The sequence below is a fragment of the Somniosus microcephalus genome, unplaced genomic scaffold (assembly GCF_052327205.1).
Source record: "Somniosus microcephalus isolate GS21.2 unplaced genomic scaffold, FLI_Smic_1.0 unresolved_chr1, whole genome shotgun sequence".
Taxonomy (NCBI): Eukaryota; Metazoa; Chordata; class Chondrichthyes; order Squaliformes; family Somniosidae; genus Somniosus; species Somniosus microcephalus.
This window is the reverse complement of record NW_028225179.1, coordinates 169,844,987-169,862,215: the sequence shown is the minus strand read 5'-3', so window position 1 is coordinate 169,862,215 and position 17,229 is coordinate 169,844,987. Positions and strand designations below refer to the sequence as shown.

The window sequence follows — 17,229 nt, the reverse complement described above, 5'->3', positions numbered from 1 at the left end:
AGTTAAGAAAGTAACTATAGGTTTTTAATTGCTAAATAACAGAGCCCACCCTCGTGGGTGATCGGGTCCAACAAGGAGGAATACCAGCCAGTCGACCACCTTTATACCTGGGCAAGCAGGCGGAGCCATGGGCGGAGTCAGCTGTGGTCAGCCCAGGTATAACAGCGTGACAAGAGGTGACCTTGTGTAGTGATACAACAGTGTAAACAGTGATAACCATAGTGTAACGATATAAACATAGTGTAACGATAAAAGTGGTTTACCACATTCACCCCTTGTTTAAATTTGAGTCCGGCGGGGTGAAGTGTACTACCAGTTCGGGTATGTCAGTCTGTCCGGAGGCCTCGTAAGTCTTTCTGATCGGCGCAGCGGCGGTGGTGCAGTATCCGATGTTAATGCTGGTGTCTGCGTGGTCGGCGAAGGCTCGTGGGGTTCCGGCATGCCGTCTACCTGGGCTGGATTTGGGGGGGTGGTGGGGGGTAACGGTGGTGTCTCAGGGGTGCCCGAGGGTGCAAGGTCTCGTAAGGAGACTGTGTCCTCCCGCCCGTCTGGGTATGCCACATAGGCGTACTGGGGGTTGGCGTGCAGGAGGTCCACCCTCTCGACCAGGGGGTCTGTTTTATGGGCCCTCACGTGCTTTCGCAGCAAGACGGGCCCCGGGGAAGTCAGCCATGTTGGTAGCGAGGTTCCCGTAGTCGACTTCCTGGGGAAAACAAACATTCGTTCATGGGGGGTGGCGTTAATGGCAGTGCAAAGCAGTGACCGGATGGAATGCAGCGCTGCCGGGAGGACTTCCTGCCAGCGAGAGGTTGGGAGGCCCTTAGACTTTAAGGCTAAGAGAACGGCCTTCCAGACAGTCGCGTTCTCTCTTTCCACCTGGCCGTTCCCTCGGGGGTTGTAGCTGGTGGTCCTGCTTGCAGCAATACCTCTCGCTAGTAGGAACTGGCGAAGTTCCTCGCTCATGAAGGATGAGCCCCGGTCGCTATGTATATAGTTCGGGAACCCGAACAAGGCGAAAAGGTCGTTCAGGCATTTGATGACCGTGGTACTGGTCATGTCTGGGCAGGGGAAGGCAAAGAGGAAACGGGAGTACTCATCAATGATGTTGAGGAAGTACACATTACGGTCAGAGGACGGGAGGGGCCCCTTAAAGTCGATGCTCAAGCGCTCGAAGGGGCGCGTGGCTTTGATCAGGCTTGCTCTGTCCGGCCTAAAGAAATGCGGTTTGCATTCGGCACAGGTTTGGCAGTTCCTGGTCATGGTCCTGACCTCCTCGATGGAGTAGGGCAGGTTGCGGGCCTTAATGAAGTGGCAAAGTCTGGTGACCCCGGGGTGGCAGAGGTCGTTGTGGAGGGTCTGCAGTCTATCAATTTGAGCGTTGGCGCATGTACTTCGTGATAGAGCATCTGGGGGTTCGTTCAGTTTACCAGGCCGGTACAAGATATCATAATCATAGGTGGAGAGCTCGATTCTCCACCTCAAGATCTTGTCGTTCTTGATTTTGCCCCTCAGCTTGTTATTAAACATAAAAGCGACCGAACGCTGGTCGGTGAGGAGGGTAAATCGTTTGCCTGCCAGGTGTGGTAAACCACTGTATTGTATATTGCCACCTCTGGGTGGCGCTGTGTATGGAGGCATGCCTCAGCTGACTCCACCCACCACTGTGTGGGTTTCGTTCAGACTTGTTCAGTCACTCACGAAGAAGCATGGTCTCTTCTTAGCTAATAAAAGCCTTATTCATCTCTTCTTTCGACTCATCATCTCTTCTTCGACTCATCACCTTTTATGAAGTAATTGATAAGCGTATCAATTTTATTAGCTAAAAGTTAAATGGCGACACCTGAGGAGCAACAACAGCAACGGATACAGCAGACATTGCTGAGAGCCCTCAGACCACCACGCCTGGACCTCGACCCTCAAGATGTGGGTGCATCAGCCAAGTTTGAACACTGGCTGAGCTGCTTTGAATCCTTCCTCGCAATCTCACAGGTTACAGAGGAGGATCACAAACTGAAAATTTTGACCGCCCAGGTGAGCCATCAAGTATATATGCTAATCCGGGACTCTAATACGTACGTGGCGGCCCTCGAGCTACTAAAAGGGCAATATACGCGCCCAGTGAACACAATTTACGCCCGACACCTCTTGGGATCCCGCAGGCAGCAACCGGGAGAATCGGTAGGGGCATTTGCACGGGCGCTACTGGCACTCTGCAGAGACTGCGATTGTAAAGCGGTAACGGCTGTGGAGCACGCGCAGGGACTCGCCTGTGATGCCTTCGTCAGGGGCCTCCAGTCAGACCACACCCGGCAGAGACTGCTAGAAAGCAAGGAACCCGACCTGAAGACGACCATTGCCCTTGCGCTCTCGTTAGAGGAGGCCCACCGAAACCTCGAGGCATACCCCCGTAACGGCGCCGAGACATGGCAATCGAAACCGTGGGACACGGGACCGCCGCCCCCGGCACCAACCGCTGCAGCGACCCAACCGAGACAGCAGCCTCCGGTAAGAACTGCTTCGATGCCCAGTAACCAGGCCCAAAAATGCTATTTCTGTGGCCAGTTAAAACATCCCAGAGCGCACTGCCCAGCTAAGACAGCTACCTGCTCGGGCTGCGGGAAGAAAGGCCATTACGCTAACGCCTGCAAGGGGAAGCCAGCCAGCAGCGCAGCGTGCGGGCCGTGGGAGCAGCCATCTTATCCGCCATTTTGTGTACCCCCGGCCGCATGGCATCCGCCGCCATCGTATCCAACGCACTCAACCGCCATTTCGTCACCGGAACCGACCACCGTCTCGGCGGATGACTATAGTGACTCACTAAGCCACATACTGGCCTCCGTGACGCTGGATCAAGGCCACCCTCACCATCTATCCAGCTCCATGATGGATATCGCGGTAAACGGCCGCGCCACCAGTTGCCTGATCGACAGCGGGAGCACAGAGAGTTTCGTCCACCCCGACACGGTACGTAGCCACTCCCTCACGATTCTGCCAACGCACCATCGCATTTCTATGGCGTCCAAGTCCCAGTCAATGGACATCAGCGGCTACTGTGTGGTGACCCTGTCAGTAGGGGGCACTGAATATCAAAAATTTAAACTGCTAGTCCTGCCCCGTCTTTGCGCTGCCGTCCTGCTAGGGTTGGATTTTCAGTGCCACCTTAAGAGTGTCACACTAGCATACGGTGGACCCCTCCCCCCACTCACAGTCTGCAACCAACAACTTTTAAATCGCCCGCTGCAAACCACCTGCAGCCTTTCCACATTAAAAGTCCCCCCCCCTCCCCTGTTCGCTAACCTCACCCGCGACTGTAAACCCATCGCTACCAAAAGCAGGCGGTACAGTGCCGGGGACAGAGCTTTTATCAGCTCTGAGGTGGAGCGGCTCTTGAAGGAGGGCATTATCGAAGGTAGCACTAGCCCCTGGCGAGCCCAAGTTGTAGTCGTTAAAACCACTGCAAAACGCCGCATGGTAATCGACTACAGCCAAACCATAAACCGGTACACCCAGCTGGACGCGTACCCCCTCCCTCGCATATCTGATATGGTCAATCAGATTGCGCAATACAAAGTATTCTCCACCATCGACCTTAAGTCAGCGTACCACCAGCTGCCCATCCGCCATGAGGACCGCCAGTATACTGCCTTCGAGGCAAACGGCCGCCTCTACCACTTCCTTAGGGTCCCCTTCGGCGTCACCAACGGGGTTTCGGTCTTCCAAAGGGAGATGGACCGAATGGTTGACCAGAACGCGCTGCGGGCAACCTTCCCCTATTTGGATAACGTCACCATCTGCGGCCACGACCAGCAGGACCATGACGTTAATCTAGCAAATTTCCTCCGTACGGCCCAACGGCTGAACCTAACGTACAATAAGGAAAAATGTATGTTTCACACCAAGCGCCTGGCCATCCTCGGCTGCGTGGTGGAGAACGGAGTCATCGGGCCCGACCCCGACAGAATGCGCCCCCTAATGGAGCTACCCCTTCCCCACTGCCAAAAAGCACTGAAGAGATGCCTGGGGTTTTTCTCCTACTACGCCCAGTGGGTGCCCCTCTATGCAGACAAAGCCAGGCCCCTCATCAAAGCCACCTCCTTCCCCCTGACACCAGAGGCGTGTGCAGCCTTCACTCTTATCAAGAACGATATCGCGAAGGCCGCAATGCACGCGGTGGATGAGTCCATCCCCTTCCAAGTGGAGAGCGATGCCTCCGACTTCGCCCTAGCCGCGACCCTTAACCAGGCGGGCAGACCCGTGGCCTTTTTCTCAAGGACCCTCCAGGGCCCCGAGACGAGACACTCCTCCGTCGAAAAGGAGGCCCAGGCTATTGTAGAAGCGGTGCATCACTGGAGGCATTACCTGGCCGGGAAACGATTTACCCTGCTCACTGACCAGCGTTCAGTAGCTTTTATGTTTAATAATAAGCAGAGGGGTAAAATCAAGAACGACAAGATCTTGAGGTGGAGAATCGAACTCTCCACCTACAATTATGATATCTTGTATCGGCCAGGGAAACTCAATGAGCCCCCAGATGCCCTATCATGTGGTACATGCGCCAACGCGCAGAGTGATAGGCTGCAGTCCCTCCACAATGACCTCTGCCACCCGGGGGTCACCAGGTTTTTCCATTTTATCAAATCCCGTAACCTGCCCTACTCCATCGAGGAGGTCAGGACCATGACCAAGAGCTGCCAAATCTGCGCCGAGTGCAAACCGCACTTCTATAGGCCGGACAGAGCAAGCCTGATCAAGGCCACCCGCCCCTTCGAACGCCTGAGCGTCGATTTTAAAGGGCCCCTCCCCTCCGCTGACCGCAATGTGTACTTCCTCAACATAGTTGATGAGTACTCCCGTTTCCCCTTTGCCATCCCTTGCCCAGACATGACCAGTACCACGGTCATCAAGTGTCTGAATGACATCTTCGCTCTGTTCGGGTTCCCCAGCTATATACATAGCGACAGGGGCTCATCGTTCATGAGCGACGAACTTCGGCAGTACCTGCTAACAAGAGGTATCGCCACGAGCAGGACCACCAGTTACAACCCCCGGGGGAACGGCCAGGTGGAAAGGGAGAACGCGACGGTTTGGAAGGCAGTCCTCTTAGCACTAAAATCTAAGGGCCTTCCGACCTCCCGCTGGCAGGAGGTCCTCCCTGCAGCGCTTCACTCCATTCGGTCACTGCTTTGTACTGCCACTAATGCGACCCCTCATGAGAAAATGTTCGTTTTCCCCCGGAAGTCTACATCGGGAACCTCGCTACCGGCATGGTTGACTTCTCCTGGGCCCGTCCTACTGCGGAGGCACGTGAGGACGCATAAAACGGACCCCCTGGTCGAGCGGGTGCACCTCCTGCACGCCAACCCCCAGTATGCCTGGGTGACATACCCAGACGGGCGGGAGGACACGGTCTCCATACGAGATCTCGCACCCTCGGGTACCCCTGAATTACCACCATTATCCCCCTTACCACCGTTATCCCCCTTACCACTGTTAACCCCCACCACCCCTCCCAACCCAACCCCTGCAGACGGCATGCCAAAGCCCCAGGAATCTTCGCCAACCACCCAGACACCAGACCCGACGTCGGATGCTGCAACACCACCGCCGCCACCACGACGATCAGGACGTCAGACAAGGCCTCCTGATAGACTTAACTTGTAGTACCCTTCACCCCGCCGGACTTCACATTAAACAAGGGGTGAATGTGGTAAACCACTGTATTGTATATTGCCACCTCTGGGTGGCGCTGTGTATGGAGGCATGCCTCAGCTGACTCCACCCACCACTGTGTGGGTTTCGTTCAGACTTGTTCAGTCACTCACGAAGAAGCATGGTCTCTTCTTAGCTAATAAAAGCCTTATTCATCTCTTCTTTCGACTCATCATCTCTTCTTCGACTCATCACCTTTTATGAAGTAATTGATAAGCGTATCACCAGGTAATGCCTCCAGCGTCGTACTGCCTCCACGATCACTTGGGCCTCCTTCTCGACCGAAGAGTGTCGGATCTCAGGGCCCTGGAGGGTCCTTGAGAAGAAGGCCACAGGTCTCCCCGCCTGGTTAAGGGTTGCAGCTAGGGCGAAGTCGGATGCATCGCTCTCCACTCGGAAAGGGATAGACTCATCCACCGCGTGCATTGTGGCCTTAGCAATGTCTCTCTTTATGAGGGAGAAGGCTGCGCACGCTTCTGCCGTCAGGGGGAAGGAGGTGGACTTCATGAGGGGTTTGGCTTTGTCCGCATAATTCGGCACCCATTGGGCATAGTAGGCGAAGAGCCCCAGGGTTCTCTTCAGCGCCTTTGGACAGTGGGGGAGGGGAAGCTCCATGAGGGGGCGCATTCTTTCGGGGTCGGGGCCAATGACTCCGTTCTCTACTACGCAGCTGAGGATGGCAAGATGCGAGGTGTTAAACACACATTTCTCCTTATTGTAAGTGAGGTCCAGCCGTTGGGCCGTACGGAGGAATTTCTCCAGATTAGCATCGTGGTCCTGCTGGCTGCGGCCGCAGATGGTGACGTTATCTAGATAAGGGAACGTGGCCTGCAGCCCGTTCTGGTCAACCATCCAGTCCATCTCCCTTTGGAAGACCGAAACCCCGTTGGTGACGCCAAAGGGAACCCTAAGGAAGTGGTAGAGGCGGCCATTCACCTCGAAGGCGGTATACTGGTGGTCCTCAGTGCGGATAGGGAGTTGGTGATAGGCCGACTTAAGGTCGATGGTAGAGAAAACCCGGTACTGTGCAATCTGATTGACCATATCAGATATGCGGGGAAGGGGGTATGCGTCCAGCTGGGTGTACCGGTTTATGGTTTGGCTGTAGTCGATGACCAGGTGGTTTTTATTGCCGGTCTTAACGACTACGACCTGGGCACGCCAGGGGCTGTTGCTCCTCTCGATGATGCCCTCCTTCAGGAGACGCTGCACCTCAGAGCTAATAAAAGCTCTGTCCCCGGCGCTGTACCGCCTGCTCTTGGTGGCGACGGGTTTACAGTCGCGGGTGAGGTTAGCGAACAGGGAGGGGGGCGGGACCTTGAGGGTGGATAGGCCGCAGGTGGTACGCGGTGGGCGGTTTAGAGGCTGCTGGTTGTCGACTGTGAGTGGGGGGAGGGGTCCACCGTATGCCAAAGTGACACTTTGGAGGTGGGATTGGAAGTCCAGCCCTAGTAGGATGGCAGTGCAGAGCTGGGGCAGGACGAGGAGTTTAAAATTTTTATACTCCGTGCCCCTAACCGACAGGGTCACGACACAGTAGCCGCTGATGTCTGTAGAATGGGACCTCGACGCCATTGAGATCCGGTTGCGCGTTGGCCGGACAGTGAGGGAGTAGTGGCTCACCGTGTCTGGATGGATGAAGCTCTCCGTGCTTCCGCTGTCGAACAGGCAGGTCGTGGCGTGGCCGTTTACTTTGATGTCCATCATAGACTTGGACAGGTGATGCGGGCGAGCTTGGTCCAGTGTGACGGAGGCTAGTGTATGGCTGAGCGAGCTGCTGTAGTCTGCGGGTGAGGCGGTGGTCGGGTCTGGAGACAAGGTGGCGGTCGAGTGCGGTGGACAAAATGGCGGCGCCCACGACGTTGAATAAAATGGCGGAGAAGATGGCCGCCCCCACAACTCACATGAGGCACTGCTGGCGTCGGTGGCCTTGATCAAAGATGGCCGCCCCCACGACTCACACGAGGGGATACTGGCATCTGTGGCCTTGATGAAAGATGGCCACCCCCACAACTCGCATGAGGCACTGCTGGCGTCTGTGGCTCTCCCCCTGCAGGCCTTCGCGAAGTGGCCTTTCTTGTGGCAATCAGAGCAAGTCGCGTTTCTTGCAGGGCAGCGCGTCCTCGGGTGTTTCGCCTGGCCACAGAAGAAGCAGCCGGCGGCCCGATCGCGGGGCTCCGATGTCGCAGCCGGTACCGGGGGTGGCGGTCCCGATCGGTTCTGGGACGCCGACGCTGAGGTAGGTCCCAGAGGCGGCAGTGCGAGTGGTATTGCGGCCGGGGTCGTGCCCGAGTCCCAGGGTCGCGCAGCACAGTACCTGGAGTACGCCTCGAGGTCCCGATGGGCCACTTCCAGAGAGCGAGCGAGGGCTGCAGTTGTATTCAGGTCGAGGTCCTTTGATTCGAGCAGTCTTTGCCGTGAGTAGTCGGACCGAAGGCCTTTCACGAAGGCATCGCGGATATTCCCTTCAGTATTTTCTGCAGCCGTTACAGCTTTAAAGTCACAGTCCCTGCCGAGTGTTTGTAGCGCCCGTAAAAATTCATCTACAGACTCTCCTGGCTGTTGCGAGCGGGATCTCAGGAGATGTCTGGCATACATGGAATTTACCGGGCTCCGGTACTGCTCTTTCAGCAGGTTGAGGGCGTCCTCATATGTAGTAAGGTCCTGGATGAATGCAAATACTTTAGGGCTCACTTGGGCGGTCAGAACTCTTAGTTTGGATCCCGGAGGCACGCTGGATTCTCCCAGGTAGGATTCGAAACAGCTCAGCCAGTGTTTGAAGTCGAGGGCTGAGTTCGCTGCCTGTGGGTTTAGATCCAGGTACGGCGGTCGGAGGGCTCACAGCCAGGCCGGCTGCTGTGGCTGTTGTAGCTGGCCGTTTGGCTGGTCGTTTTGCTGCTCTGATCCACTCATTTCAAAATTTAGCCAATAAAATTGATATACCTATCAATTCATCCAATGAAAAGCGACGAGTTAAGAAAGTAACTATAGGTTTTTATTGGCTAAATAACAGAGCCCACCCTTGTGGGTGATCGGGTCCAACAAGGAGGAATACCAGCCAGTCGACCACCTTTATACCTGGGCAAGCAGGCGGAGCCATGGGCGGAGTCAGCTGTGGTCAGCCCAGGTATAACAGCATGACAAGAGGTGACCTTGTGTAGTGATACAACAGTGTAAACAGTGATAACCATAGTGTAACGATATAAACATAGTGTAACGATAAAAGTGGTTTACCACAGTGGGCATAGTCTATAGGCCTCCGAACAGTTGCAACTCTGTTGGACGGAGTATCAATCAGGAAATAGTTGAGGCTTGTAATAAGGGAACATCCATAATTATGGAGGATTTTAACTATCATATTAATTGGACAAATCAAATTGGGCAGGGCTGCCTTGAGGATGAGTTCATTGAGTGTATTAGGGATGGGTTTCTTGAGCAGTATGTAACTGAACCGACCAGGGGGCAAGCAACCTTAGATCTGGTGTTGTGTAACGAGACAGGATTAATTAAAAATGTCCTAGTAAAGGATCCCATTGGAATGAGTGACCATAACATGGTTGAATTCCATATTCAATTAGAGGGTGAGAAGGTTGGATCTCAAAAAAGCATGCTAAGCTTGAATAAAGGAGACTATGAAGGTATGAGAGCGGAATTGAGTAGAGTGGATTGGGAAAATAGATTAAAGGGTAAGACGATACATGATCAGTGGTGTACATGTAAGGAGTTATTTTACAACTTCCAATAAATATATATTCCACTGAGAAGAAAAGGGTGTAAAAGAAAAGACAGCCATCCGTGGCTAAGTAAAGAAATTAAGGATAGTATTCGACTAAAAACAAGGGCACATAAGGTAGCCAAATCTAGTGGGAGGATAGAGGATTGGGAAAACTTTAAAAGACAGCAAAAAATAACAAAAAGATTGATTAAGAAAGGGAAGATAGATTATGAAAGTAAATTAGCAAAAAATATAAAAACAGATAGTAAGAGTTTTTATAGTTATATAAAAAGAAAAAGGGTGGCTAAAGTAAATGTTGGTCCCTTAGAGGATGAGACCGGGAAATTAATGGTGGGAAATATGGAGATGGCAAAAACACTGAATGAATATTTTACATCAGTCTTTACAGTAGAAGACACTAAGAATATCCCAACACTGGACAAACAGGGGGCTAAAGGGGGGGAGGAGCTAAACACGATCAAAATCACTAAGGAAGTGGTATTCGGTAAAATAATGGGACTCAAGGCGGATAAATCACCTGGACCTGATGGCTTACATCCTAGGGTCTTGAGCGAAGTGGCAGTAGGGATTGTGGATGCATTGGTAATAATTTTCCAAAACTCCCTGGACTCGGCAAAGGTCCCGGCAGACTGGAAAACTGCTAATGTAACACCCTTATTTAAAAAGGGCAGTAGACAGAAGGCTGGGAACTATAGACCGGTTAGCCTAACATCTGTGGTAGGTAAAATTTTGGAGTCCATTATTAAGGAGACAGTAACAGGACATTTCGAAAATCATAATTTAATAGGATAAAGTCAGCATGGTTTTATGAAGGGGAAGTCATGTTTGACAAATTTGCTGGAGTTCTTTGAGGAAGTAACATATAGCGTGGATAAAGGGGAACCAGTGGACGTAGTGTATTTAGACTTCCAAAAGGCATTTGACAAGGTGCCACACAAAAGATTATTGCTTAAGATAAAAAATCACGGGACTGGGGGTAATATTCTGGCATGGATAGAGGATTGGCTATCTAACAGAAGGCAGAGAGTTGGGATAAATGGTTCATTCTCAGACTGGCAATCAGTAACTTGTGGTGTTACGCAGGGGTCAGTGCTGGGTCCCCAACTCTTTACAATCTATATTAACGATTTGGAGGAGGGGACTGAGTGTAACATATCAAAGTTTGCAGATGATACTAAGATGGGAGGGAAAGTAGTGAGTGAGGAGGACATAAAAAACCTGCAAGGGGACATAGACAGGCTAAGTAAGTGGGCAGAGATTTGGCAGATGGAATACAATACTGGAAAGTGTGAGGTTATGCATTTGGCAGGAAAAATCGTAGAGCAAGTTATTATCTTAATGGCAAGAAACTGGAAAGTACTGAAGTACAAAGGGATCTGGGGGTCCTGGTGCACGAAACTCAAAAGGTTAGTATGCAGGTGCAGCAAGTGATTAAGAAGGCCAATGGAATGTTGGCTTTCATTGCTAGGGGGATAGAATATCAAAATAGGGAGGTATTGCTTCAGTTGTACAAGGTATTGGTGAGACCGCACCTGGAATACTGCGTACAGTTTTGGTGTCCATACTTAAGAAAGGACATATTTGCTCTCGAGTCAGTACAAAGAAGGTTCACTCGGTTAATCCCGGGGATGAGGGGATGGACATATGAGTAGAGGTTGAGTAGATTGGGACTCTACTCATTGGAGTTCAGAAGAATGAGAGGCGATCTTATTGAAACATATAAGATTGTGAAGGGGTTGGATCGGGTGGATGCGGGGAAGATGTTCCCGATGATGGGTGAAACTAGAACTAGGGGGCATAGTCTTAGAATAAGGGGCTGCTCTTTCAAAACTGAGATGAGGAGGAACTACTTCACTCAGAGGGTGGTAGGTCCATGGAATATGCTGCCCCAAAAAGCTGTAGAAGCTACATCATTACATAAATTTAAAACAGAAATAGACAGTTTCCTAGAAGTAAAGGGAATTAAGGGTTACGGGGAGCGGGCAGGAATTTGGACATGAGTCTAGGTTCGGATCGGTCATGGCCCTGTGGGTAGCGGAGCGGGCCCAGGGGCCGTGTAGCCTGATCCTGCTCCTATTTCGTGTGTCTAATTCTGTTAGATTCAGGAGATGGTTCTGTGATAGTGGATTGGCGGTTAGGATCAGATCAGCCATGATCTTATTGAATGGCAGAGCAGGCTCGAGGGGCCGATTGGCCTAATCCTGCTCCTATTTCTTATGTTCTTATGAGACAGAGGAAAGGGAAACAAGGATAGAAGCAAAAGACAGGAAGGAGAAAAACAAAGGTGGCGGTCAGAGAAATCATGGGTTTAAATCAAACATAGCCACAGTAAATAATAATTCTAAAAGGTGTAAGAGTGTTAAGAGTGAAGGCCTTGTGTCTTAATGCGAAGAGCATTCGTAATAAGGTGGATGAATTAGTTGTGCAAATAGAGGTAAATGGATATGATATGATTGGGATTCCGGAAACATGGCTCTAGGGTGACCAAGGCTGGGAACTCAACATTCAGGGGTATTCAATATTCAGGAAAGATAGGCAAAAAGGAAAAGGAGGTGGGGTAGCATTGCTTTTTAAAGAGGAGATTAACACAATTGAAAGGAAGGATATTAGCTCTGATGATATGGAATCTGTATGGGTAGAGCTAAGAAATACCAAGGGGCAGAAAACATTAGTGGGAGTGTTATACAGACTGCCAAACAGTAATGCAGAGGTTGGGGATGGCATTAAATGGGAAATTAGAGACGCGTGCAATAAGGGCACAGCAGTTATCATGGGTGACTTTAATCTACATATAGATTGGGCTAACCAAATTAGTAACAATACTGTGGAGGAGGAATTCCTGGAGTGTATACGGGATGGTTTCCAGGACCAATATGTCGAGGAACCAACTAGAGATCAGGCCAACTTAGACTGGGTATTATGTAATGAGAAAGGATTAATTAGCAATCTTGTTGTGCGAGGCCCCTTGGGTCAGAGCGATCATAATATGATAGAATTCTTCATTAAGATGGAGAGTGAAGTAGTTGACTCAGAGATTAGGGTGCCGAATTTAAATAAAGGAAACTACGATGGTATGAGGCGCGAGTTGGGTAGGATTGATTGGGGAATGTTGCTCAAAGGGTTGACGGTGGATAGGCTATGCAAACATTCGCATGGATGAACTACAGAATTTGTTCATCCCTGTTTGGCATTAAAATAAACAAAAAAGGTGACTCAACCGTGGCTAAGAAGGGAAATTAGGGATAGCATAAGATCCAAGGAGAGGACATATAAATTGGCCAGAAAAAGTAGTAAACCTGAGGATTGGGAGCATTTGAGGATTCAGCAAAGGAGGACAAAGGGATTAATTAAGAAGGGGAAAATAGAGTATGAGAGTAAGCTTTCAGGGAACATAAAAACTAACTGTAGATATGTGAAGAGAAAAAGATTGGTGAAGTCAAACATAGGTCCCTTGCAGTCAGAATCAGGGGAATTTATAATGGGGAACAAAGAAATGGCAGGCCAATTAAATACATACTTTGGTTCTGTCTTCACAAAGGAGGACACAAATAACCTCCCAGAGATGTCGGGGAACATAGGGTCTAATGAGAGGGAGGAACTGAAAGAAATCAGTATTTGTAGGGAAATGGTGTTAGGGAAATTGACGGGATTGAAGGCCGATAAATCCCCAGGGCCTGATAATCGACATCCTAGGGTACTTAAGGAAGTAGCCCTAGACGTAGTAGATGCATTGCTGGTCATCTTCCAAAATTCGATAGACTCTGGAACAGTTCCCATGGATTGGAGGGTAGCTAATATTACCCCACTATTCAATAAAGGTGGTAGAGAGAAAACGGGGAATTATATCGGTGTGGGGAAAATGCTAGAGTCCATTATAAAAGATGTAATAGTAGAGCACTTGGAAAACAGTGACAGGATCGGACAAAGTCAACATGGATTTACAAAAGGTAAATTGTGCTTGACTAATCTACTTGAATTTTTTGAGGATGTAACTGGTAGAATAGATAAGGGAGAACCAGTGGATGTGGTGTATTTGGACTTTCAGAAGGCTTTCGATAAGGTACCGTATAAGAGATTAGCGTGTAAAGTTAAGGCACATGGGATTGGGGGCAAGGTACTGACTTTAATAGAGAACTGGTTGGCAGACAGGAAGCAAAGAGTTGGAATAAACAGGTCTTTTTCCGAGTGGCAGGCAGTGACTAGTGGGGTACCGCAGGGATCGGTCCTAGGACCCCAGCTATTCACAATATATATAAATGATCTAGACGAGGGAACTAGATGTAACATCTCCAAGTTTGCAGACGACACAAAGCAGGGTGGGCGTGTGTGAGGAGGATGCCGAAAAACTCCAGTATGATTTGGACAGGTTGGGTGATTAGGCAGAAGCATGGCAGATGCAGTATAATGTGGATAAATGCGAGGTTATCCACTTTGGTGGCAAAAACAGGAAGGCAGATTATTATCTGAATGGCAATAGATTGGGAGAAGGGGAAGTGCAATGAGACCTGGGTGTCCTTGTGCACCAGTCGCTGAAGGTAAGCATGCAGGTGCAGCAGGCGGTTAAGAAGGCAAATGGTATGTCGGCCTTCGTAGCAAGAGGGTTTGAGTACAGGAACAAGGATGTCTTGCTGCAGTTGTACAGGGCCTTGGTGAGACCACATCTCGAGTATTGTGTGCAGTTTTGGTCGCTTTATCTGAGGAAGGACGTTCTTGCCGTGGAAGGAGTTCAACGAAGATTCACCAGGCTGATACCTGGGATGGCAGGAATGACGTATGAGAGATTGGGACGATTGGGCTTGTACTCACTGGAGTTTAGAAGAATGAGAGGGGATCTCATTGAAACTTATAAAATTCTGACAGGACTGTACAGACTAGATGCAGGAAGGATGTTCCTGAAGGTCGGGGAATCCAGAACCAGGGGTCACAGTCTAAGGATATGGGGTAAGCCATTTAGGACAGAAATGAGGAGGAATTTCTTCAGCCAGAGAGTGGTGAACCTGTGGAATTCTCTACCACAGAAGGCAGTAGAGGCCAATACATTAAATATATTCAAGAAGGAGTTGGATATATTTCTTAAAGCTAAAGGGATCAAGGGGTATGGGGAGAAAGCAGGGACCGGGTACTGAATTTTGATGATCAGCCATGATCGCATTGAATGGCGGAGCAGACTAGAGGGGCCGAATGGCCTACTCCTGCTCCTATCTTCTATGTTTCTATGTTTGTATGTTTCAGTTTGAGCTGGAGTGGAGATGGAGGAGAAGCTGTTGGGTTTAACCCCCAGTACTTCTGAGCCCAGGAGGACCCAACAATTTCCAATGTGAGACTGTCAAGGGAGGTGGATTCTAGGGGAGATTAGGTTGTTACACAGACACTGTCCGTACAATGTAAAAGAGTATTGTTTTAGGAACAAGTATTTCTGTACAGGCTTTTAATCCAGTTTACATCTACAGATTTGTTTTAATTCATTCTTGGGATGTGGGCGTAGCTCGCAAGAGCAGCAAATATTGCCAATCCCCAGTTTCCTGTTGAGAAAGGGGCTGGTGAGTCACCTTCTTGAACTACTGCAGTCCGTGTGGTGAAGGTATTCCCACAATGTTGTTCGGTAAGGAGTTCCAGGATTATGACCCAGCAACGATGAATATATCTGAGTCAGGATGGTGTGTGACTGGGAGGGGAACTTGGATGTGATGGTGCTCCCATACAACAGCTGCCCTTGTCCTTCTAGGTGGTGGAGGTTGTGGGTTTTGGAGGTTCTATCAAAGTTCTGGTCGAGTTGCAGATGTATAAAGTTCCTTTCCTTCGCCCCCTCCCCCTCCCACCTCTCTCTCTCCTCCCATAGAGGCCAGAGTCTTGTGTAGGCCCAGACCAGGTGGCAGATTCCCTTCCCTGAAGGACATCAGTGAACCAGTTGGGTATTTATGACAATCCAGCAGCTTTCATGGTCACTTTTTTCTAGTGCCGGACCCACAATTGACCAGATTCCTTGAGCTCAATTTCACAACCTGCCTTTGTTTTCTTGTGGGTTGTCTCTCACGCTCCCTGTTTTATATTAATTTTACAGGGCACTGAAAGGGGAGGATTTACAGATGGTAAGCTCAAACCAAACATCACTTCAAGATCTGACAGAGTCACTCAACTCATCCGATCTGAATATCATCGGCCTCTGAACATGGAAGCAAAAAGCACCGTTCACAGCGGGGAGAAACCGTACACGTGTTCTGTGTGTGGACGAGGCTTCAGCCGATCCTCTGGCCTATCGAGACACAAGCGCATTCACACCGGGGAGAGACTGTTCACCTGCTCTGAGTGTGGGAAGGGATTCACTAATTCATCCCACCTACTGACACACCAGCGAGTTCACACTGGGGCGAGGCCATTTACCTGCTCTGAGTGTGGGAAGGGATTCACTCGGTCATCTGACCTTCAGACACACCAGCGAATTCATACTGGGGAGAGGCCGTTCACCTGCTCTGAGTGTTGGAAGGGATTCACTAATTCATCCAACCTGCTGAATCACCAGCGAGTTCGCACTGGAGAGAGACCGTTCACCTGCTCTGTGTGGGAAGGGATTCACTAATTCAACCAACCTGCTGAATCACCAGCGAGTTCATACTGGAGAGAAGCCGTTCACCTGCTCTGAGTGTGGGAAGGGATTCACTCAGTCATCCCACGTACTGACACACCAGCGAGTTCACACTGACGAGAGACCGTTCAGGTGCTCTCACTGCGGGACTGGGTTCAGGCGATCATCTGAGCTCACTGTACACCAGCGCACTCACACTGGGGAGAGGCCGTTCACCTGCTCCGTTTGTGGGAAGGGATTCACTCTGGCATCCAACCTGCTGAATCACCAGCGAGTTCACACTGGAGAGAGACCGTTCACCTGCTCTGTGTGGGAAGGGATTCACTAATTCAACCAACCTGCTGAATCACCAGCGAGTTCATACTGGAGAGAAGCCGTTCACCTGCTCTGAGTGTGGGAAGGGATTCACTCAGTCATCCCACGTACTGACACACCAGCGAGTTCACACTGACGAGAGACCGTTCAGGTGCTCTCACTGCGGGACTGGGTTCAGGCGATCATCTGAGCTCACTGTACACCAGCGCACTCACACTGGGGAGAGGCCGTTCACCTGCTCCGTTTGTGGGAAGGGATTCACTCTGGCATCCAACCTGCTGAATCACCAGCGAGTTCACACTGGGGAGAGGCAGTTCACCTGATCCATGTGAGGGAAGGGATTCACTCTGGCATCCAAACTGCTGATACAGTAGCGAGTTCACACTGGGGAGAGGCCGTTCTCCTGCTCCGTGTGTGGGAAGGGATTCACTCAGTCATCCAACCTGCTGACACACCAGCGAGTTCACAAGTGACTGCAGGGGTTGGATTCTGCTGTTGTTGCTGCTGTTAATCACATTCAGGACTGAACCATGTTCATTCTGACAGTTGGGGTTTGTTTCTGCTGATGTTAATAACCCCTATAACTGGGCTGGAGTTTAATATTCTGGATAGATGTCAAATAAACGAGCTTTGTTTTAAACACATTATTGTAGATTTTCTTCTTTCCCACCTGAGTGTTTAGCATCACCTGGCTGGAGCTCAAAGGACAATCTGGGGAGGATCGTACGGCGGGAACAGAACTCCAGCCTGGACACAGTCCTTCAGGGCCACACTGAGAGGGGCAAACGGCACTTTGGTCTTTCTTGTCTCTCTTCACTGACAGCAAAGTTGCCGTGCGGGTTAATCTCGAGGCGTGTGAGAAACGTGTCCCAGCCGCTCTCTGCCA

General features: G+C 50.5%; 1 pseudogene across 1 annotated transcript in view; it reads left to right on the top strand.

Annotated features, from left to right (window-relative positions):
• The window catches only part of LOC147096548 (uncharacterized), a 59,059-nt pseudogene extending 41,932 nt beyond the window's left edge, over nt 1-17,127 (top strand). The window contains exon 3 of the transcript XR_015074934.1: nt 15,507-17,127. The product of XR_015074934.1 is annotated as an uncharacterized LOC147096548 (transcript). The remainder of the gene's footprint in view (nt 1-15,506) is intronic.
• The last annotated feature ends 102 nt before the right edge of the window (nt 17,128-17,229 follow it).